The sequence below is a fragment of the Humulus lupulus genome, chromosome 2 (genome assembly GCF_963169125.1).
Source record: "Humulus lupulus chromosome 2, drHumLupu1.1, whole genome shotgun sequence".
Taxonomy (NCBI): Eukaryota; Viridiplantae; Streptophyta; class Magnoliopsida; order Rosales; family Cannabaceae; genus Humulus; species Humulus lupulus.
In genome coordinates, this window is record NC_084794.1 from 130,391,386 (window position 1) to 130,416,480 (window position 25,095).

A 25,095-nucleotide genomic window follows, 5' to 3' on the forward strand; every position below is an offset into this window, starting at 1 on the left:
GATAGCTCATAATGTGGTGTAAATGTGCAGGCAAGATGGACTCCGACCTTGACAACATCCTTGAGAGTGGCGGGGCCAAAAGAAGCAAACGCCTGAGAGGCTCACAAAAATCTGAGCATCCCACCAAGGTCCTCAAGAGGACTGAAAAGACACCTCCTCCACCAGCTCCAGCTGCTACGAGCCCGGATGTGGAGCCGACTCCTCAGGTCGAAGCGTCCACTACGGTCGAGCTCCAACCCCTTCCAATCATGGTTCACTCAACACTCAGCCCACCTCTGAAAAAACCTTCAACTTCCACAACATGCAAGTTGTCAGTTTCTACTCACGTCGATGAGTATGTAATTGAAAATTCTGCTGGATCCCATGGGGCTACACTTGGCTCGGACATCCTGTCTCGAGTGGGTCAGAGCTTTAGTGGTTTCGACACCCCACATTCGCAGTTTTTGAACAATGCCCGAGACTGCAATACACTTTACGAGAAGAGTGTCGAGCTTACTGTTGCGGTAACCTTTCTTTTCTCGCTATCAGCCGTATTTACACTTGGTCCATATGCTAATTTTGATTTCTTTTTTATGCTAGGCTCTTGCTGTCTCTGCCAAGCTCAATTATAAGCTAAACAACGAGATCCACTCGAGCATGTCCTTTGCTCAGGAGGCGAAGGATCTCCAGCTCAAACTGAATGACGAGCTCAAGGCAACAAAAGCTAAGATGGAGGCAAGAGCTAAAGGCCAAGTCTTCCGAGCTTGAAAAGCTGAATGCCCGACTCGCGGAGCTTGAAAAGGAGAATGCTCGGGTCAAGGAGACCAATTCCAAGCTTGAAGAAGAGAAGGCCGCCACTTTCAAGATCATGGAAGGTGAAAAGAGTCATCTTCTCGAGGAGTTTAAGGAGAAGAAGGACCGGGCAGTCGACATGGCCATGTACAGAATCTGGGCCAACAATGTTGACCTCAACACCAGCTTCTTAGGCCCTCTTTAAGTGAAGCTCGTGGCCCAATGGCAGGCTTGGCTGGACGATGAGGAGACTGCTCGAGATGAGGCGGAGAGAGTCGGAGGGGACGTTGATGCTGAGAAGGCCAAGGAGAATGTTCCTCCTTCTTAATTCTTGCCTCGGGGCTGTGTCCCTCTGAATCTTTTGTAATAGCCTTTTATGTTTGATTTATTATTTATGCCCATAGGGCCAAGACAATTCTACAGCTCGTAAAAGAGCTGCCTTTATATGATATTTGAGATACCATTTTTTGTTTTTATTTTAATATATATGCTTTACATTTCTTGGGCTGAAATATTTTGCGCAATTTATATTAAAATGTCACTTATGGCTGTTTATTCATACAAACATGGTTTGGATTTAAGCTCGAGGTTCAGTGCATTCATGCACAGTTTGCTCGAATTATCTGCTTCCGATCTCGTTATTTGTCAAGGTCGGATATTACTTTTACCATGCGCCCGAAAGTGCTTATATGGCTTGTAATGCAAATGGTTTAGTTATATCTTACTTTTTTAGTTACTTTTTCTCGTCCTCGGTTAGTTCCCCGAGGTTATGAGGTCGAAACTATTGTTTTGCAAGATACTCCAGCCTCGATCTCGACTTAACATGAAGTGGGTTATGTTCCAACTTACTGTCGATTAGTTTTAGCTGGTTTGTTCCAAACCTATTAAGGTCGTGTTAGGTTTGTAATCCATACACATATATTTTTAATCTAGTTTGCATATTTTGTTACATCCAGACATTTTTATGTTTTTGATAGTTTGGTTATATCCAAACTATCACAGCTTGCGCATTTGGTTACATCCAAACACTTGTATGTTTTTCGTATATGCTATTTTATTTTTTCAAGCTGATGGTATATGTACGACTAATGCCCCCTTAATATCCTATGAGTGTGACCATAGGTTATTAAATTAAGAGAGATTGCAAAAAATACAGCATATTAAATGAAATCAAACTTTATTTGAAAAAATCCAAAAATAGAAAAACAGTACAGACAAACAAGCACGGTTATAGGCAACATCCTTCCTACACTATTGATAGTAAGGCCGTAGGTGTTTGCCATTCCATGCTCGTGGTACCAGACTTCCATCCAATCTTGCCAACTTGTATACATCGGGTCGGACGACTGATTCTATCTGATAAGGTCCTTCCCAATTTGGCCCGAGCACACCAGCTGTTGGATCCCGTGTCGCCAGGAATACCCACCTTAGCACCAAATATCCTACGTCGAATTTTCGATCTCGAACTATTTTGTTGAAGTACTGGGTAGCTCGCTGTTGGTATGCAACATTTTTTAATTGAGCTTCATTCCTTCTTTCTTCGATCAGGTCTAGAGTTTCTTCGAGCTGAGAGTGGTTCGAGGTTTGATCATAAGCGAGGGCTAATATTGTGGGAATTTCGATCTCGATTGGCAACATAGCCTCGCAACCGTACGCCAGAGAGAATGGGGTATGTCCTGTTGATGTACGGGCCGTGGTCCTATACGCCCACAAAACTTGGGGTAACTCTTTAGGCCATCTTCCTTTAGCTTCTTCCAACTTTTTCTTCAGCGTACTTTTTAGGGTTTTGTTTACAGCTTCGACCTGGCCATTCGCCTGGGGATGGGCCACTGACGAGAAGCTCTTTATTATCCCATTTTTTTCGCAAAAGTTGGTAAACAGATCACTGTCAAACTGGGTACCATTATCGGACACAATCTTCCTCGACATCCCATATCGACATATGATGTTTTTCACTACAAAGTGAAGGACTTTCTTCGAGGTTATTGTCGCCAAAGGTTCAGCTTCAGTCCACTTCGTGAAGTAATCTACGACGACTACTGCATATTTTACTCCGCCCTTGCTAGTCGAAAGGGAGCCTATGAGGTCGATTCCCCATACCGCAAATGGCCACGGGGAGGTCATCATAGTTAGCTCGGATGGTGGAGCTCGAGGAATTGTGGCGAATCATTCGCACTTATCACACCGTTTGACGTAGTCGAATGAGTCTGATTTGATGGTAGGCCAGAAGTATCCCTAGCGTATGATTTTCTTGGACAGGCTATGCCCCCCAGTATGGTCTCCATAGAACCCTTCATGAATTTCTTCTATGATTTTATTAGCTTCGGGTGGAGTCACACACCGGAGTAGCGGCATAAAATATCCTCTTCTATATAGCCTTCCATCTACAATGGTATAATGAGGGATTTGATACATCAACTTTCGAGCCTTGGTCCGTTCTTCTGGGAGAACACCGGTCTCAAGGTTTTCAATTATCGGAGTCATCCAGGTTGGCTCGGAGTTGATCATACACACATCCTCCTCTTTTGGCTCGTCAATACTGGGCGTCGCGAGATGTTCGACAGGCACGACATTCAATTCGTCACTCTCGGTAGAAGTAGCAAGCCTGGCTAAGGCGTCCACATTCAAGTTCTGTTCTCGGGGGACCTGTTCTATCGCATAGAACTCAAACTGCTCCAGTGCCAACTTCGCTTTTTCTAAGTATGCCGCCATCCTCGTACCATGAGCCTGGTACTCTCCTAAATTTTGGTTAACCACAAGCTGAGAGTCGCTGTAGCAATGTATTGCTTTGGCTTTGAGCTCCTTGGCTATGCGAAGTCCTGCCAGTAGAGCCTCGTACTTGGCCTCGTTATTTGATGCATCGAAGTCAAATCTTAAGGCAGATTGAAATCGGCTTCCTGCAGGGGTGATCAAAATTACTCCTGCACCCAATCCATTTTCATTAGAAGACCCGTCAACATAAAGTTTCCACAGCTCGCAGGCCGAGGTTATAACTTCATCGTTGGCCACGCCTGTACATTCCACAATGAAGTCTGCCAAGGCTTGTCCCTTTATGATCTAGAATTGTCCGAGTTCAACAGCCCATTTGAGTAGTCGACCTGAAGCTTCTGGCTTGGACAAGACTTGTCTTAGTGGTTGATGGATGGGGTGCGCCTGAAAATAGGGTCAGAGCTTTCGAGATGAGTGAATTAGACTGAGAGCTAACTTCTCCATTAAAGGATATCTTGATTCTGCCCCCAGTAATCTTTTGTTGACGTAATACACGGGCCTTTGCACTTTTTCTTCTTCCCGCACGAGTACCGCGCTTATGGCGTGCTCGGTCGTTGCAAGGTATAAGTATAGAACTTCTCCCGTAATGGGTTTTGACAAGATGGGAGGTTCTGCGAGGTGTTTCTTGAGTTCCTGAAAAACCAACTTGCATTCCTCTGTCCATTCAAATTTATTGCCTCCCCTTAACAGGTTAAAAAATGGAAGACAACGGTCTGTAGATTTTGAGATAAACCTACTTAGTGCTGCCATCCTTCCAGTCAAACTCTGGACATCTTTGTGTTTTCAAGGTGAAGGCATATCGATCAGAGCATGGATCTTATCTGGATTAGCTTCTATCCCCCGAGCATTTACAATAAAGCCCAGGAATTTTCGTGAAGATACTCTGAAAGAGCACTTCTGAGGGTTAAGTTTCATGTTATACCTCTGTAACACGGCAAAGCATTCTTCGACATCATCCACATGGTTATTGTTAAGTTGAGATTTAACTAACATATCAACAACATAAACCTCCATGTTATTACCTATTTGCTCGGAGAACATCATGTTTACGAGTCACTGGTAAGTGGCTCCAGCATTCTTGAGCCCGAATGGCATGACGTTATAACAATATAACCCTTTGTCTGTTATGAAGCTCGTATGCTCTTGGTCAAGGCATGCATGGAAATCTGGTTATATCCAGAATAGGCATCCATAAATGACATGAGTCCATGCCCTGCCGTGGTGTCCACGAGCTGGTCGATCCGCGGCAAAGGAAAACAATCCTTAGGACAGGCCTTCTTGAGGTCCGAGTAGTCAATGCAGGTTCCCCACGCCCCGTTAGGTTTTGGGACTAGAACTAGGTTGGCTACCCAATCGAGGTAAAAAGAATCCCTGATGAATCGGTTTGCTTCTAACCTGTCGACCTCCTCTTTAAGGGCCTTCAATCTATCATCATCTAGTAGTCTTCGCTTTTGCTGCTTCGGCGGGAAGCTTTTATCAATATTTAGCACGTGGCTCACTACATTTGGACTTATTCCTATCATGTCTGAATGTGACCATGCGAAGATGTCCTGGTTCTTCTTCAAAAAGAAAATTAATTGCTATTTGGTTTCTTCGTGGAGGTTTTTCCCGACCTTTACCATTTTCGGGGTGGGGGGGGTCTGATTCTTCGAGCCTGACTTCTTCGAGCTCTTCTAACGGTTCGAGTTAGCTCTTTCCTCCACTCTTGGGTCGATTTCTTCATCTATTTCTAGGACTGTCCCATCCTTAGTCTAAATAACAACGAGCGCTTGTGCGTTTGTCTGCTTTTTTCCTCTTATGGAAACACTATAGCATTCCCTTCCGGCTAACTGATCTCCCTTCAGTGTCCCGATGCCACTAGAAGTCGGGAACTTAATGGCCAAATGCCTTACAGACGAGACTGCCCCCAGCCCCACTAGGGTGGGTCTCCCGAGCAGCACGTTGTAGGCCGATGGTAGGTCCACTACAACAATTTCCATCATCTTGGTTGTTGAGACTGGGTAGTCTCCCAATGTCACAGGGAGTTCAATGGACCCCATACAAGCAATCCCTTCTCCTGAAAAATTGTACAGCGTCGTTGCACAGGCTTTTAGGTCACGAAGCGTGAGTCCCATCTTTTCTAAGGTGGCCTTATAGAGTATGTTCATTGAGCTCCCATTATCAATGAGAATTCGGCGAACCCTCTTGTTCGTGAGCTGGAGAGTGATGACCAGTGGGTCATTGTGAGGAAACTGGACATGGGACGCATCATCCTCAGTAAAGTTTATAGGCTGAGATTCAACCTTTTGGTATTTTGGAGCTCTGGGTTCGGGTTCATAAGGGGACCCATCCCCAGTTTTCAACTCATTCACGTATCGCTTCTGGGCGTTCTTGCCCGATCCTGCAAGGTGAGGCCCACCCTAGATGGTAACCACATCTTCTCAATCAATCGGAGGGGGTCTCTCTTCTTCCCTAGCTCGGGAATTGTTGTTTTGAGCAGGCGGCACAGCTGTCCTTTGGCTGGTAAAAGCTTGATTATTATTCTGGTTCCTGACATACTGCCTGAAGTATCCTCTCGAGATCAGTCCTTCGATCTTGTCCTTCAGTTGCCTGCATTCATTAGTAGTGTGTCCAGTATCTCTGTGAAATCGACAGTATTTACTGGAGTCTCTCTTGGACTTTTGATTTCTCATGGGGTCTGGACGCCTGAAAGGGACCTGGTTTTCATTAGCCAGGTAAATATTCTCCCGAGACTCGTTGAGCTCGGTGTACATCTTGTACACAGAGAAGTATCTTTCGCATTTCTTCTTCTTTCCCCCTTCTGCCTCGGGGTTACTTCCTTCATTCTTCTTTCTTTTGGAAGGAATTTCGGCAGGGGGTTTCAAGGCCGACGGGTCCGCCGAGGTCGAGGCAGAGTTTACATTTACCGTTGTAGTTATGGCCTGAGAGGTCATATTCAGCGTTGACCTCGCCTCTTCTACATTGACAAACCTCTGAGCTCGTCGATTAAACTCGGTTAAGGACCTCACAGGCTTCCTCTGCATATCTTCCCAGAGGGGACTTCCCGGCATTACCCCAGCTTGGACGGCCATTAAATGACCGCTGTCGTCTACATCCCGAGCTCGGGCGACTTCCAAATTGAACCTTGTAAGGTAGCTCTTCAACATTTCATTTGGTTGTTGCCGGACGTTGGTCAGGGTTATTGCCTCGGGTCTTACCCTGATCATGGCTCTAAACTACTTCTTGAAGTCTTTCGACAACTGATCCCAAGAAGAGATTGAATGTCTCTTATATTTTTTGAACCAGTTTTTCGCTAGTCCTATAAGTGATGCTGGAAATAACATGCATCTGAGCTCGTAACCCACATTACTTGCTCTCATTATAGTGTTAAATGTCTCAAATGACTATACGGGTTGGATTTCCCTTCAAAAGGTGGGACATGAGGAATCCGAAACCCTTGAGGAAATGGAGTGTTGGAAATGTGGGGAGCGAATGGCTCGAGCTCCTCATCAGAATCTTCGTCCCGATTCTGACTTTGCTCATTCTGTAAGAGCCTAAATGCTCTTTCCAGTTGGTCAATTCTATCCTGAACTGGGTCCACAGGGGGTCTCGCCTAAAATTGATTATCATTGATCACAATTTCAGGCTCGCGCCTTTTCAGGGGATCCTTGCGCCCATTTAGGCGATTTCTCAGATCTAGGTTCGAGGGATTACCACTACCTCGATTTTGATTCAGGTGTTCCCGCAAGTCAGGGTGGTTCCTTTGGCTCCCAGTATTTCTACGTTCTTGATCATACATACTGACTGAACTGGTGTCCCCTGAGTCCTCACTGGCAAGGCTTGTCGCATGATTGTTTCGAGATGGATTCCTTTCAGGCTGCCTCATCTCTACAGTGTGAGACCGAGACATTTGGCTTCTCGTAGGCTAGGCGCCTCTCCGTTCTCTAGCCGCTTCTCCATTCCCCTGCTTCCGTCCAACCCGCCTTTCCCTATCACCCTGAGTCGGTTGTGTGTTCCTCCGAGGCGGTGAGGGATATCTTATTGGCGATGGAGGGAACCGTATGGGTGACGGTGGCTACCACCCGTTTTGGGGTCTGGATGGTCTCGAGTTTGCCTGTGCCAGCTTGGTAACATTCTGTGTGTTACCAGGAGTCTGAGTCCGAGCCTCTGCGGGGGCTCGATTATTCCCAGTTTCTGCTGGTAACTCTGCAGTTGAGTTAACCAAAGCTCTAGCTCGAGTGTTTCTTCGAGACCTCGAGGGAGCAGGTTGTTCTGCCGGTGGCAGAGGTTTCTTCGTTCTTCTTGTGGCAGCGTTTTTCCGAGGTCGCCCACGAGCCCTACAGGGAGGAACATGAACATCCCGTGGAGGTGGGGCTTGGTTCTCATGCGGAGGTTGAGGCTGAGCCGCCTGCGCCTGCGCCTCCGCGGCTGACCTAGCCAACTCCTCGTTCCTCTTCTTGGCCTCAGCCAACTGTTTTCTTAACTATCGGTTTTCAAGTTCGACAATGGGGACGTACCGTTCGAGATTATAATACATGTCCTCATCGTCCCTGTGAGCTGGAGGTACTGGAGGTCCTCGAGAATCGGAGGACTAACTTCTCTCTTCAGGTTCTGGATTTGTCATTGGCTGCTTCCCAGGGCGTCGTGGATAGTTTTCTTCAGGAATATTCTGATCATTCGCGGCCATAGCTAATCAGGGAATGTACTGCTTAAGGCTTTCAATGAAAGCACCAAACTGTTGACGCTATTTTTCGTCAACTTAAAATGTAGAGCAATTAAATAATAGGAACTATGGCGCAGATGAATAATACAGTAGAACAACAAGAATTTTACGTGGTTCAGCAGTTAATTCTGCCTAGTCCACGAGTCTATTTTATTAAGACTTTGGAGTTTTCTGGAAATCCTTCAGGGATGAATTCTCCAGAAATTCTCTCAAGATATCAAAAGATCCGTCCTCTACAAATGTTCATGAACTCTCTATTTATAGAGAGTTTTCGGAGTTCATTCCCACATATCTCAGGAAGATACTCCTGTTTATTAATAAAAATAATGATATTAAATTCAGTAACTCCTATTTGCAAGGAAACGTCTCTTGAAGACCAGGAAACGTGTAACAAAATCGTTAATATCCCTTTAATGTAGGGATGTTACAACAATAAATATCTTTAAATATTCAGAGAGCGTTACATCAGATGACTCATCACATTCTTCGAGGTCGGCAACCAGCATCAAGTCAGTTGAGGTTTATGGATGAGTCAGGAACTAGCCGCCTAACTCCAAGGTTAGCTCGGAGCAGATAGATACTCGAGGTTATTACACTTCGAGCTTGTACTCTTTTTAAGCTCGGGCTATCTGACCCGAAGACACCCGACATCAGATATATCCCGATGCTAAGTTCTTTCGAGCTTAGAAAGAACTTCGAGGTTAAAATGCCTTCGAGGTTGCCATCTTGATTCGAGGGTTCGACATCTGGACCACAAACATGCGTTTTAGATATCTCGAGCTCACACTTGACGAGTCTAGCTTTCGAGGTCGCAATCTCAGGTCTCGAAATCTAGGTGTAACAATATATATAATTTATGTTTTCTATAATGCTCAAACTATTTTGAACCTTGTATTTTAGTTGATTATTCGCTGGGACTCTTTATTTTTAAAAATTAACTTGTAGATCTCAAGTTTTATCAAAATGTTAAAATTAGGAATAGATAGGTCGTTTATTTAAACACTATATCTTGGCCGAGCATCCATTTTGATTCTTTATTTTTTAAAATTAACCTTTGGACCATATATTTATTCAAAATGTTAAAAATTCTTTATAAAAAATAAAATTTATATTTATATAAAATATGTTTTCTATAAGGGTTCACACCATTTTGAACCTTGTATTAGAGTCGATTACCCATTTGGATCCTTTATTTTTAAAATTAACTTGTGAACCTTGTGTTTTGTCAAAATGTTAAAAATATGAATATATAGATAAAAATATTTTAACCACATGTATTTTGGTCATTTACTTGTTTTTGGACCCTTTACTTTTAAAAAAATAGAAAAAATAGATGGTTAAGTAGATTGTATCATAATTAAATTGCATGAAAATAGTTCATTAGAAAAAATGGTTACACGAATTAAAAGTGACGATATGTAAAATGATTATAGTAGATTTTAAATCTATTAATTATATATATGATACTTCTCATCTTTATTTTTATTATTAATTAGTTATTTAATTATTTTTGTGGCTATATAATTATTATAAAATTAATTAAATAGGTATAAATTAGAAGAAAAAAATAGAATGAAACAATAGAGAGTGTTTTCACAAGATTTTAGAGTGTCACATCATTTTCTTATGGCTCTCCTTTATATAAATATATATAGATAAATATATTTGATTAATAATGTTATAAATTAAATTATTGTAATGTGTATATATTGATATTTTTAATTATGAATATTAAATATCAAAATAATAAATGAAAAATATTGAAGATAAATTACAATTTATATATGATTTAATTATTTGAAAATTAACTGTTAATATTTGAATTTGAAATATCAAAACAATGTAAGGATAAACGTAGAATGGTTTTTTTTTTAAAAAATAAATGCCAATTATCTATATTTGATTGATTTATTATTATAATTATTAAAAAAAATAAGTTATTAATACTTGATTTTAAATTTGAAATATCAAAACATAAAATATCAAGATAAACGTATTGGGAATGAATTTTTTTGAAGATATGTCAATTTATAAATGATTGATTTATTGTTATAATTATTAGAAAATAGTTATTAATAAGTCTCTTATTTAAATTATAGAAGTAATTATAATTATTATAGATGATTTAGACATTTTTTTAATTTAATTAATTAATAATCATAATTTAACAAAGTAGTAGAATAAAAAATGTGAAAAAGTATATCTTGAACACAAAATGGTGTTAATTGTACTTAACAAAAAAATTGTCTTATTTGTTTAAAGCACATCTTATCATATTCCATTAGAAATTTGTGTCTCAGGTAAAAAAAAGTTTCCAACCCAACATTGTATTATGCAAAACAAACACATATGTATTGTATTATCTAAAGAAAACACATATAAAAGAGCTAACTGAAAAATGAAGGAGAAAAAACAACTACTAACAATTTTTAGTAAAATACTGCTATAAATTTATAAAAGACCTAAATTAAAATTTGGTCATATATCAATGTGCATGCATAATTCTCACAAGACACAATTACCAATTTGTTAGAAGTTTATATTAAAATTGTTATTATACTTGATCCCTATGCCCAAGAAATGAGAAAAAAAAAATTATTCTCATATGATCACTTAATTACATATGATGCATAAATGTTCCAAAAATCAAGAAAAAGTAGTCAAGATTGTGTGAGATGATCACTTGACAAGAAAAAAAAATAGTAATTTTAGATTTGACAAAGCATGAAATGGCTAGAATTGGCATTCCTACTATATTACATCAATGTCATTAAAACAGCTCAAGCATGATTTTTGTATACGGAACCAACATCCCAATCCTAAGTTGTGCATGCAAGCCCTTCATTCATATATTCAAGACTTCATCCTTACAAATACTCAAATAATATCAACAAAGATGTTAGTTAGATAAATTGAAACTACAACGACCAAGTTAACAAATAAAAAAAGAGAATAACAATGATAAAAAGAAATCAAGTAAATAAAAAAGTAAAAGAAAAATCAAAATCACAGTAGGCATGAATTACATGAACTCACATCAAATGAATGAATTTGGATTAAAATAACTTTGGTCAAATTGAAATTGAAATTATATATGAAGATCGTAATTATATATATAGATATTTAGAATTTTAAATAGATATTTAGAATTAAAATATCTCTCATTTAAATCAATTAATTTATTATTATTATAAAAACTAAAAATAGTATATCGTAACTATATATATTTAGAATTTAAATATCTTTCTTTTAAATTAATGAATTAATTTAATTCAAATTATATATGAACTAGATAGATATTTTAAATTTTTTAATCATAATTTTTTAGAAGAAGAATAATAAAAAATGAAAAAATAGAAAAAATGCTTTGGAGCAAGTTTAGAGCACCATATCATCTCCTTAGTGATCTCATTTATATAAATATATAGATTTAAAATAAATAATTAATTTTTTATTATTATAAAAAATAAAAATAGTTTATCTTAACTATATATATTTAGAATTTAAATATCTCTTATTATTAATTTAATTAAAATTATATACGAATTAGATATATATTTTTATTTTTTCAATCATAAATTTTTAAAAGAAGAATAAAAAAAAAATAAAGAAAATTAGAAAATAAAAAGAATGCGGTGGACCAATTTTAGATTGCCACATCATTTGCTTGGTGATGTCCTTTATATAAATATATAGATTTATAATAATTAATTAATTTTTTATTATTATAAAAGATAAAAATAGTTTATCTTAACTATATATATTTAAAATTTAAACATTTCTCATTTAAATTAATTATTCAATTTAAATTTTTAATCATAAATTTTTAAAAGAAGAATAAAAAAAAGTAAAAAAAATGAGAAAATAGAAAGAAGATAATTTTACACTAAACACCATATTAACCCAAAAAATAATATAAATACAGCCACACAGAATTTAACATTTTTACGGTGTCGATTTTATTTTTGCATTTATCCGAGTTGTTCTGGACAACATCGACATCAACAGCTTCATGCTTTTTCAAGCTTCATCAACGTGATTGTACTGGAAAGCAATTAAACGAATCCATGGTTTCGTCTTCTCCAGCGGCGGTAGCGGCAACGACGTCGGCCATTCCAATCGTATGTTATGTTGCATACCAAGACTAAGCTCCATGAAGAAGCTTCGTCAATATCTTTTTCTTTATTTAGTAGTTTCATTTATATTTATATATGTTTATATAACAAACCTCCAACCTCTTCCATTATGTAGTTTCCTTCCATATTTGTATACTCACTGAAGAAGCTTCGTCAATGACTTCTCTCAGTTGTATTAGTTTCATTTATATTATATATATTTATATATGCATTTGAGATAAGGATGAAAGTAAAAAAATAATTCCCAACAACCACCCACTAAGAGAAGATAAATACAAAAAATACTCACTCACTCCTTGTTTATATATAAATACATATAGAAATATAACTATATTAATATAAAGTGGTTCAAAAGTGCCAAGTGTCTAAACAATTTATTATATTATTGTGTCAATATATTTTCATGCCGTCTTTTTTTGTTGGCATATAAGAGTTTTTTCAAAGTATATTTCACTGTTGCTTTTTTACAAGTTTTCAAGTTGATTTTTAATAATTTTTTTAGTTTATTTTGAGTATATATTTACTTTTTTTAGAAGTATATTTTTAGTATAATTTGCTTATATATATTTTTGGTTGTTATTTTGTTGATTTATATTTGAGTCTCTATACATATTTTAGTTTATATTAAGTATATGATGTGTTGATTTTTGTTTTTTATGTAGTTTAATTAAATTATGTGTGTTTTTTTGTGTGATTTTTTTGCTATTGAATTTTAGTTTATTTTAGGTATATGTGTAGTTGTTCATAAGTATATTTTTAGGTTGACATCTAGTTAATTTTGTACTTTTAGTGTATTTTTTGTTAATATAATTTTTTTAGTTTCTCTATTGTTGTTGTGTGAGTTGATTTTGAGCATATGTTTATTTTTTTTAAGTATATTTTGGGTTGTATTGATTTCTTATTGATTTTTTTTTTTAGTTTTTCTTGATACATTTTTCAATGCAGTAATAAATTTTTCAATGTTATTTTTTAGTTTATTTTTTGTTTATGTTCATATGTTCTGATATATATTTTAGTTTATTTTTTTACACATTTTACAATATAGTAATAATGTTTTCAATATTGTTTTGTTGTTGTTTTTTAGTTTATTTTTTGTTGATGCAACATGTTAATGTTTAGTTGATTTGCATATTTTGCTGTGGGGTTGCTGTCTCGTTGAGTTTAGGTTGCTTTTTCAACACTGTATTACTATGAGGTTGATATCGTATTTTTTAAATTATGAAACTTTAAAATCATATTTTTGAAAACATGGGTTAGTAAAATTGAAAAACAACTTTAGGGGCCATAAAAATGTAAAAAAAAAACATAAAAAATGTGTATTTATGAAGAAAAAAAATTCTTAAAAAGAATACTTTGGAGCAATCTTAGAGTGTCACATCATCACCTTGGTGTTCTCCTTTAAATAAATATATAGATTTAAAATAGATGATTAGAGTTTAAATATCTATCATTTAAAATAAATAATAAAATTTTACTATTATAAAAAATAAAATAGTTCACAGTTACTATATATATACATTAGAATTAAAAAAAAAATGAGAAAACAAAAAGAATGTTTTGGAGCAATTTTAGAGTGCCACATCATCTTTTTGGTACTCTCCTTTATATAAATACTAGAAAACATAACTGCGCTTTGTGCAATTTTTTGTAATGATTAAATATATATATATTAAAATATTTTTTGAGATTGTGTGTAAGAGATTCATTTTCACTTGACCATAATTTTTTTACATGATAATGTTCATTATATAGCGAGCCTCCTGCAGGTTTTCGAGAAATTCTGATTAATTAAAGTGCCAAAAATAAAATTCAAACTATTTGTTGTATGTGTGCCTTTATTTAATATTATTATCATTTTATACATTTTGCATTGTTTTGTTGTTTATTATATAAACTTCTTAAGATTTTTATATTTATAAGGTAGAAAATTTATAAATCATGACATTTTGCACAATCATTCATTTTTTTTAAATAAATATTTTTATTAATTTAATTAATAATTTTCTTAATCAAATTAATATCACGTATATACATGTTGATATTTTTAATTGTTAAGATATTTTGGTTTTGAATTTGTAATATCAAAACAATAAATCTAGAAGATACATGTCAATTTATATATGATTCATTTATTATTATAATTATTAAAAAATTAGTTATTCTTAAATATTTTATTTTAAATTTGAAATATCAAAATGTTATACCCAGATTTCGAGATAAGAGGTTATGACCCCGAAAACTGGGCTCGTCAGGTGTGAGCTCGAAATATATGAAAACATCATATGGTCCAGCCGTAAAACCTTTAAAGTAAAACAACGACCTCAAGGATGTGTAACCTCGAATATTCTCTGAGCTCACGATGGGCAATGGCATGACACTCGAATATATCTTTTATCGATTGTCCTCAGGCGAGGTAGTTCGAGCCCAGGAAGTGCAAGCTTGGGTGTGACAACCTCGACAGTACCTACCTATCCCAAGCGTAGCGTGAAGTTGAGTGACAAGTTCGTGATTGACCCATAAATCGTAATAGACTCAATGTCGATTGTTGATCTCGAAGAACTGATTGATCACCTGGGAGAGCCCATTATGTGTGAACATATTTATTGTTGTGTAATCCCAATATTTAAGGGATGTCATTTAATCTGTTATCCGTTCCCGATCTTCATGGGACATTTCCATGTATATAGGAGATAATGCATTTAATATCATTATTTCAATTGATATACAGAATATCTTCCCGAAATATATGGGGATGAATTCTGCAACCTTCTCTATAAATAGAGAAGGAATCACCATTTGTAGATGACCGAATTTTGATTTCTTGAGAGAAAGCTCTGGGTAATTCATCTCTGAAGAATTTCCAGAAAACTCCAAATCTTAATAAGATAGACTAGTGGACTAGGCAGAATTAACTGCCGAACCACGTAAAAATTATCTTGTTTCTCTTCATCATTCATTCGCTTCATTGTTTAATTGCTTAATTTCTCTACAATTTAAGTTGACAAAAAATGGCGCCAACAGTTTGGTGCTTTCATTGAGAGCATTAAGCAGTACGTGTGTGAGTATAGTAAAAAAAGCCTCCCTGAATCAACAATGGCCGCAAATGATCCCAATGTTCCTGAGGAGGAAATTTTAGATGAAGTTGACTACCCTCGACGCCCTGGAAAGCAGCCTATGGTGAATTCGGACTTTGATGAGATGAGTGGTTTATCCGACTCTCGGGGACCACCGGCCCCCAGGGACGATGAGGACATGTATTATAATCTTGAACGATATGTCCTGATAGTGGAGCTCAAAAATTGTCAACTGCGAAAGCAGTTGGCAGAGGCCAAGAAACGTAACGAGGAGCTGGCCAGATTGGCTGCTGAGGCACAGGTGGCTCAGGACCCACCTCTGCCAGAGGCCCAAGCTCCACCTCCATGGGACGTTCATGTTCCACCACGTAGGCCTCGTGGGCGACCGCGCAAAAATGCTGCCACCCGGAGAACGGAGCAACCTCCGTTGCCAGTAGAACAGTCTGCTCCGTCAAGGCCCTGGAGAAGTAACTGGGCTGGAGCTCTTGCCAACTCAACTGCGGAGGTACCAGCTGGGGTAGGGAATAACCGAGCCCCCACGGAGGCTCGGACCCAAAATCCTGGTAACGCGCAGAGCGTTCCTGAACCAGTTCGAGCAACCTCGGGCTTTCTAGGCCCCGTAATGGATGGCAGCCACCATCACCCATAAGGCACCCACCATGGCCAATAAGGTATCCCTCACCAACTCGGAGAAACATACAACCAACTCAGGGTGATAGGGAAAGGCGATCTGGGCAAAGACGTGGAAATGGGGAGACCGCTAAGGAGCATAGAGGTACCCAACCCACGAGAAGCCAAATGTCTCGATCTCACACTATTGAGACAAGGAAACTGGCAAGGAACCCATCTTGAAACAACCGCGCAACGAGCCATGTCAGTGAAGGATCGAGAGACACTAGATCGGTCAGTATGTATGACCAGGGACACAAAAATACTGGGAATCGAAGGGAGCACCCAGATTTACGAGAACACCTAAACCATAATCGGGGGAATGATAACCCCTCAAATCCAGAGGGATCATCTCAATGGATGCAAGAACCCTGTGCCGAGGCGCGAAACTGGGGTTGTGATCAACGATAACCAGTTCCCACTGCTTCAAGTCAGACCCCCCGTCGATCCAGTCCAAGAAAGGATTGAACAACTGCAAAGTGCATTCAGGCTCTTACAAAGAACTCAAGCCCTTTGCCCCTCATATTTCCAGCACCCTGTTTATAACGACCCAAAATTACTAATAAGGCTTAAGGGCCTTGATTAGTGTGCCGAGAGGGCATAATTGGAGGTTATGTGAATTAATGGTGTGAGAATGCATGTTTATGAGTATTGGATAAGCATGCGGGCCCTGTTTGGCTGGTAAGGGCATAATTGTAATTTTGGCCTGTTAGGGCATAAACGTGATTATTTGTGATAAACTATTGAGACCACATTATTATGTGGATATATGTGTTTGCAGCTTTCAGCATGAGGCGATCTTAGGGAGCAAGAAGCGGGAAGGTCACAACGAGACCCGGTACTTGACTAGGAGTGAGTCAAGGGGTATTTCGGGTAATAGACAGTCATTTGGGTTATCGGGTTATGGAAATAAATAATTGGAGATATATTTGAGGATAGGCAGCCTAGGTGGGAATACTGGGGAATTTTACCATTTTTCCCTCGGGGACATTTTCGGTACCCCGAGTCTTGGGATGACTTAAGTAACTAAGGATAGATAAAACAAAGGAAGGAAAATAGTAGAAGATATCCTAAACCGACCCTTCTCTCTCTCTCTCTCCTTTTCTCTCAAGGAACTCAGTGAAACCAAAGGATTTATGGCTGGACATTTAGGGACTTAAGCTGGAATCTTGAGGGATATTTCAGTGGCAATCTGGAGGTTCAAAAGGGATTTAGGTAAGAATTTAATTTTAGTTTAGCTAGCTGAATTTTGTGGTCTTTGCTGGGTTCTAAGGATTTTCGTGTCTTGATTTTGAAGATCAATTTGAGGCTAAGGATTTGGGGTTAGCTCAGTGTTAGCTAAGGAAATAAACCAGGAGTTGAGGTAAGCTTCAAATTATATTCTTGGTCATTAAATTCTATGTTTTCTTTGACTGGTTTGAGTGTTCTTGAGCTTGTGGGTTCAAAGATTGAAATGTTGTTTTGATGAGTCTCTAGACTAGATTTCTGCTAGGTTTTGCTGCTGGAAGCATGTTAGAGAGTTGTGATAATTGAATTGTATTATTGGGATGGTTTAGGGTGGATTTGGGTGAGGTTTGAATGTTAAAAATGGTGGTTTTTCTAGGTTCGCAGGGCTGGGCTGCAGCTCTGTTCTAGAGTGTCGCGACCCTTCAGAGCAAGGAAGAGCCAAGAAGGCTCTGAGATGAGGGAGCACCGCCGTGCCACAGGGGCAGGGCTGCATCGCGTGACTGTGTTCAGGGAGGCCTAGCCTCTGTTTCAGGGGCGGGCCGCAGCATGGGTTTTGAGGGTCGCGACCCTTAAGGGCATTTTTGGCCTTTTGGAGTTTTTAAGCGTGGGAACCTAACCTAGGGTGCTCAGGATCGATCCCACTACCGTGTTTGGTGGAATTTAATGTCCTAGAGGCTATAACTCTATCAGGAAATCCTTATACAATTATTGATGGAATCCTTTGTCATGGTTGTGACTAGTTGTACGCTTGGGCTCGGGGCAGGATCGTGCTCGGGGGTTGTCTTTCCTAACTAAAGCACTTGGAATTAAAGGTAAGAAAACTACACCTATTTATGTTGATAGGATGGGACTAAGTGTTCTCTATATTTTTATGCATTGTTATATGATTGTGATAAACCATGTGAATATGTTGGGACTAAGAGTTCCCTATAATTGTATGAATGTCATGAAGTGGTATTACACCACTGGGACATGTGATAAGCGACCTAAGGGTGCCGAAATCAATACTTGCGCATAGGGCGCGGCTCGATCACTGGTAGCTGAGGACAACTTATTAATCACTAATCTCGGTTTAAGCGAGCCGGAGTTAGTGGGGTGAACACTGGCTTGGTCAAAGCGAGCCATAGATAGTGGATTAAATAGAGGGTGCGGCCTACGGGCGGTAACCCTAGTTGTTACTCGACATGTATTCTATTGTTAATTTTTATGTACGGTGTGCTGAGTATTTGGAACTAGACCATTGGTAATTGACTGATGTGCTGCATTGAATGAATGTTATGGCTTGCTGGGTAATTGATTAATGTCTTGTAAATCATTTGATTATGCTCTGTGAATTACTTAGCTGTTAATACTGATTATGTTATGATATTATATTTTCTTGCTGGGCCTCGGCTCACGGGTGCTGCATGGTGCAGGTAAAGGCAAGGGTAAGATAAGTTGACCATGAGTTGGAGAGCTCTGAGGGCGAGATGTACTTTGTTAGCTGCTCGACTGCCACGGTCGAGGGTTTGTACAAGGACGAGAACCTAAAACGTGTATTTTGCCATTAGAGTGGCTTGGTTATTTATTTGTTTTGGAAATTCTGTAATTACGTTATTTAAACCTTGATTTGGGATCCCATATATCAAATATTTGTTTTAATGAAAATTATTCGTTTATAAGAAAAATCTTTTAAACCTCACCGGTTTGTGTCGTCAGATTCACATTTTTAATCAAATGACTTAATTAGCAAGTCTTGCACTATTTCAAATACACAGTGTAACAGTCTTGGTTAAATAGGGCGTTACAACTTGGTATCAAAGAGTCCTAGGTTTAAGGGTTCCTGGAGATAGGCTGGACATGTACATTCGCCGCTAAAGACAAGCTCGACTCAGGGTTCTATAATTGAAAATATGAGACTATATGCTTAAGTTTTTTTATTGAAATATAAATGTATTATGCTATAAGACTATAGGGAGCATGAGAACTGATAGGGCCTGGCCCTTGACTATTGTGTGATGAGATTGAGGCGTGATGTTCAGCATTACTGCTGCATGTGAATAAATATGTGGATAATTATTCGCATATCAATTGTATGTAGTTGACTGCCTGAATTGAATTTATATGTTATGCTTGTTTATTGGCTTGTAGGATGCATGATAGAGTGTGAATATACATGGTAGTAATAAATTTGGTAGCTAAGTGCGTAGAATTGTGGATTATGCTTTATGTGTGCATGAATATTATGGTTAGTTGGACCTGGATGTGGTTTGGTTTGGAGTGTGAACCTCAGGGATGAGGAGTTTAGGCAACAGTGGCGGATGAAATCAGATTGTTTGCGTCCAGAAGGGTTAAGTAGACCTGGCATTGTGTTACAAGAGGGTTGCAGATGGTAGTTGGGGTTGGAAACCTCCATCTGCCCCTGAAAGTCGCAGAGATGTTCGCTAGCATGTGAGTAAACGGTGTTGGTTTAATATAAGGATACAGACAGATAAAGAGTATTAAATGGAAAGCCTAAAAGGCGTTATCCTCTGGTTTGAGGAGGAAAGTTTGGGTTTGCCTAAGAATTGTTTAGTGGATGGGCAAAGCTAATTCCATCCTTGGGTATATGAAGATGAGAGGTCATTAATAAGGAGTTGCGCTAAGTACTTGTGGCAGAAGGATGCCAGGAAATGGTATTCAGACTGAGATATTGGCGTGATGGGTTGGAAAGAACTCAGATGGTGATTTGATAAAAGAGGTTATAAAGTCTTAGTCTAAGCTGTGGAGACTATTAGGCTTCTAAGCTTGATTTATAATGCTAAGGTAACGACAGTGTATGTCAGTGTGTTTTGTGAGTTGGGTAATTCGGTTTGGAAATTGATACAGGTGGGTGTAGCTAGAGAGGATGACCCATATAAGGATTAAACCCTGGAATAGTTCCGAGCATCAGGGTCGCACCAATGCATGAGATCTTCATTTGTGTTTAGGCAGCAGTGAGGGCCATGTTATTTGAGATCTGGGGAAATGAGGTATAGAACAAGAATGTCGTAGGACAAGAGATGCAAAAGATGGTACTTCCAGTGGTGGAATTCAGTAAGGACAGATTCTCGGTTATCGAGGCAGAAGAACCCCAAACAGTGCTATGACACCTAGTTTTTTATAGGAAGGGGTCTGATTGGGAAGGTAGTCGTCAGGATGGTGACGGGAACCAGTGAGGTTGTCTGGTATGCACCTGAGGCAGAGAACGCCACCTGGAAGGATGTCAGGTGAGGACACGACTTCTACACGAATGGTTTGATATGTTAGGATGGATTTCCCATGGTTAGGGAACGAAAGACTGGAATGCCTTGTTACATTCGAAGCTCGAGGCTAATTCCTCGAAGATGATTAGTTAACTAGATAGTTCATGTTTCAAGTTATGTAACGAGCTGGAAGAGTTCAGTGTTGAGAATGTCCCAAGAGAGATTCAGACATAGGAAATATGCCTCAAGGATACTATGTGAGAGACTGAAGATATTAGTATTTGTTGGGGAGGAATTAGAAACTTCTGGCAGAGGAATTAGGATACAAGTAATCGAGAGGTTCGTGGTGAGAGCAATAGAGCTCGTCATATGGAAGCCTCGACATGAGTTAGAGTGAATCTGTTGAGAGACAACCCTGGATTGTAGGGGATATCATTTGGAGTACTTCAATTGGACTGAATGGAAACTAAGCTGACCAGTAGGGAATTCTGATGGGTATACAAGGAAAGATCGGGTGTGCTTCAGGGTCGGGCTATAGGTAGGTTCAATAACAGGAACATGGTGGAAGATGGTACTGGTTTGACAAAAAGAATTACTGAAGCAGTTGAAGAAGTTTGACCTCGGGGTGAATCAGACAGAGCATTGTATTGTGGGAATTGTTGGCATCGTCAGTTAAGGATGAAAAGTTTTAATGTTGGGTACAAGATGGGACAATGTCTCCAGGAATTGATCTACGATCTGGTTATTACCAGCTGGAGATCAAGGAAATAGACATTTTAGGAATTACTGCTTATATCGAGTTGGGTGTGAGGAATTGGTAACAAAGGTTCTTAACTGGTTCAAGCTTCAACAACACAGGTAAGTTCTTCAAACATAAAATATAAGAATGGTATGGACAAGTCTCCTTCAGATTTACGGGCGGTATGTTGGATTACTCTCCACTTACAAGTGGGAAGCGAGCGACTACTACGCTGATGGTGTTAGTACTAAGGAAGCAGGGTCACAGGTAAGGCTTCATGAAGTGTCAATTTGGTCTCGCCGGGGTATTTAGAATAGTGCTACAAGAAGAGGAGATAGGTATGAAGAAATTTGATTTGAAGCCACAAAGAAGCTACTGAAGAACGTCTGAAGGATGGGAAGCACAACAAGACTGGCAAGCGCGTCATCTACCACATAAGTATCTTCGCAGATAGCTACACCAGAGATTAGAGAAACAGTCAAACTTGAAGTTAGACTGAATGGATAGTGTCAGATCAGAAGCTCAGAAGACAGGGTAAGAATTGATTAGCACTTGGTGATGTAGGAATACACGTGTTATGGTTGGGTAGAGAAGGGTAGCATAAATGACCTAACTTCTGATAAAAATACAAAACTGTGAGGGTGCATCACAGGTTGGGCCATGCCCAGACTCAGGCTGACGTGAGGATGGATCAAGTCTCGCAGAAGGTAAAATGGGAACATGGTCGAGATACCTGAAGTGATAGGTGGGTAGTGTATGCATAGAGTAAGGTGATGAGGGTTTGGACATTTGTAAGAAAGATAACGTTGAGACCAAGATTTAGTGAAATGTAATGGATGGGTGGTTAGTGTTGGAAATCCTCGACTGTACGAGGGGAATGTTTGATTGGAGGCGGATCTCTTACTTGGGAGGTGTGTATCAATTAAAAAGAACGTCATGGATTATAATGGACTGGACAAGGTAATGATTGAGTTGGTATAGCCTTAGTGTGTGGTGATGGATAGGTACGTGTTCCTTTGAGCAATGGAATCCAAAGTGATGGTTAGGTGGGAACAGGGAAGAATCCTGTCAAGTTATTATGAGTTAGGGTACCAGGATCGGATGAACGATTCGATGAAAATTTGGCATGGAGATGGGAATTCTAAATGGATATCGTTCCACCTCCTAGGGTATGTTGTACTGGGAAGTTTGAGCAGGTGACAGAATCTAGTAAGCTCAAATGTTAAAAGGTAAAGTGATATGATGGTAGATCATAGGAATGGACCACATTATTAGAAGTAAGGTGATTGGATAGAGAAAATTAAGCCCTCAACTGAATGAGTTAGCGTAGTTTGGTTCGTATGAACTAGTAATGGGGCAGAGCATTGCTAACGCTAAATTGAAACCCTATAGTTTTCCAAGTTTTGGAAAGGGACCACAGAGCGAAGAGAACAGAGTGGGAATCTGGAATTACCGATTAATTGTAGATAGGATAGCAATCTGAGGGCTTAACAATTATGTTAAGGGATTAGGCGTTGAATGTGTAAACATTTGGGATATTAAGGAAAGTGTACTCTTTGATGAGACAGTCACGGTAATGGATGCTGGAGTGCAGCTAAGGTGACACGGCATAGGATATGGTAAGATAAAAAGCAAGGAGTGCTATGCAAATTAGAGAAAGGAAAAAATAATGGATACTACGGTTCAGTATTAGTTCAGGGGGAAAACCAAGAGGTTGTTGGAATTCTTAAGGCAAGAGTGCCTGCCTATCTGAAAGGACATAGGAACTTGCAAATTGTTAACTTTGGAATACAAAGTTTCAGGATGAGAGATTTGTATCTCTCTAAGTAAGTGCAGACAAGGAAAAGTATGTTTTTCTGGGAAAGAAAGAGGAGTTCTGACTCCCGATCTAACAGGAATTCTGAGATTGTACCAAGGGTTAGGCCGAGGGCCTATAAGCTGATTTCACCCTAGTAAGGGTGAAGACTCGTAATTATTTATGTTATCAAAAATAAGTCAATGAGGCAATCGTAGTGAACTAAATAGACACTGGAGTTTTTGCGGATCTGATGTGCAAGTAAAGGTCAAAGAAAGTATAGTTATCAGATAAGATCTTGCGGAACAATATTGTTACGCACGTTTGAGTGTTGTCAAAGATTAAGAGTAAAGGCGTTGGACCTTGGGAATTATAGTAAGAGGTATGAGGTTTACTGTCTAATGTGTTCGATTAAATTTCGAGGACGAAATTATTATAAGGAGGGGATAGTTGTAACGACCCAAAATTACTAATAAGGCTTAAGGGCCTTGATTAGTGTGCCGGGAGGGCATAATTGGAGGTTATGTGAATTAATGGTGTGAGAATACATGTTTATGAGTATTGGATAAGCATGCGGGCCCTGTTTGGCTGGTAAGGGCATAATTATAATTTTGGCCCGTTAGGGCATAAACGTAATTATTTGTGATAAACTGTTGAGACCACATTATTATGTGGATATATGTGTTTGCAGCTTTCGGCACGAGGCGATCCTAGGGAGCAAGAAGCGGGAAGGTCACAACAGGACCCGGTACTTGACTCGGAGTGAGTCAAGGGGTATTTCGGGTAATAGACAATCAATTGGGTTATTGGGTTATGGAAATAAATAATTGGAGATATATTTGAGGTTAGGAAGCCTAGGTGGGAATACTGGAGAATTTTACCATTTCGCCCTCGGGGACGTTTTCGGTACCTTGAGTCTTGGGATTGACTTAAGTAACTAAGGATAGATAAAAAAAAAGGAAGGAAAACAGTAGAAGATATCCTAAACCGACCCTTCTCTCTTTCTCTCTCTCCTTTTCTCTCAAGGAACTCAGTGAAACCAAAGGATTTATGGCTGGAAATTCAGGGACTTGAGCTAGAATCTTGAGGGATATTTCAGTGGCAATCTGGAGGTTCAAAATGGAATTTAGGTAAGCATTTAATTTTAGTTTAGCTAGCTGAATTTTGTGGTCTTTGCTTGGTTCTAAGGATTTTCGGGTCTTGATTTTGAAGATCAATTTGAGGCTAAGGATTTGGGGTTAGCTCTCTGTTAGCTAAGGGACTCAACCAGGAGTTGAGGTAAGCTTCGAATTATATTCTTGGTCATTAAATTCTATGTTTTTTTTTTTATTGGTTTGAGTGTTCTTGAGCTTGTGGGTTCAAAGATTGAAATATTGTTTTGATGAGTTTCTAGACTATATTTCTGCTGGGATTTGCTGCTGGAAGCATGTTCGAGAGCTGTGATATTTGAATTGTGTTATTGGGATGGTTTAGGGTGGATTTGGTTGAGGTTTGAATGTTAAAAATGGTGGTTTTTCTGGGTTCGCGGGGCTGGGTCGCGGCTCTGTTCTAGAGTGTTGCGACCCTTTGGAGCAAGGAAGAGCCAGGAAGGCTCTGAGATGAGGGAGCGCCGCGACGCGTGTCTATGTTTAGGGAGGCCTAGCCTCTGTTTTAGGGGTGGGCTGGGGCATGGGTTTTGAGGGCCGCATCCCTTAAGGGAAATTTTGTCTGTTTGGAGTTTTTAAGCGTGGGAACCTAACCTAGGGTGCCCGTGATTGATCCCACTACCGTGTTCGGTGGAATTCGATGTCCCGGAGGCTAGAATTCTATCCGGAAATCCTTATAAAATTATTGATGGAATCCTTTGTCATGGTTGTGACTAGGTGTACGCTTGGGCTCGGGGCAGGATTGTGCTCGGGGGTCTTCTTTCCTAACTAAAGCACTTGGAATTAAAGGTAAGAAAATTGCACCTGTTTATGTGGATAGGATGGGACTAAGTGTTGCCTATATTTGTATGCATTGTTATATGAT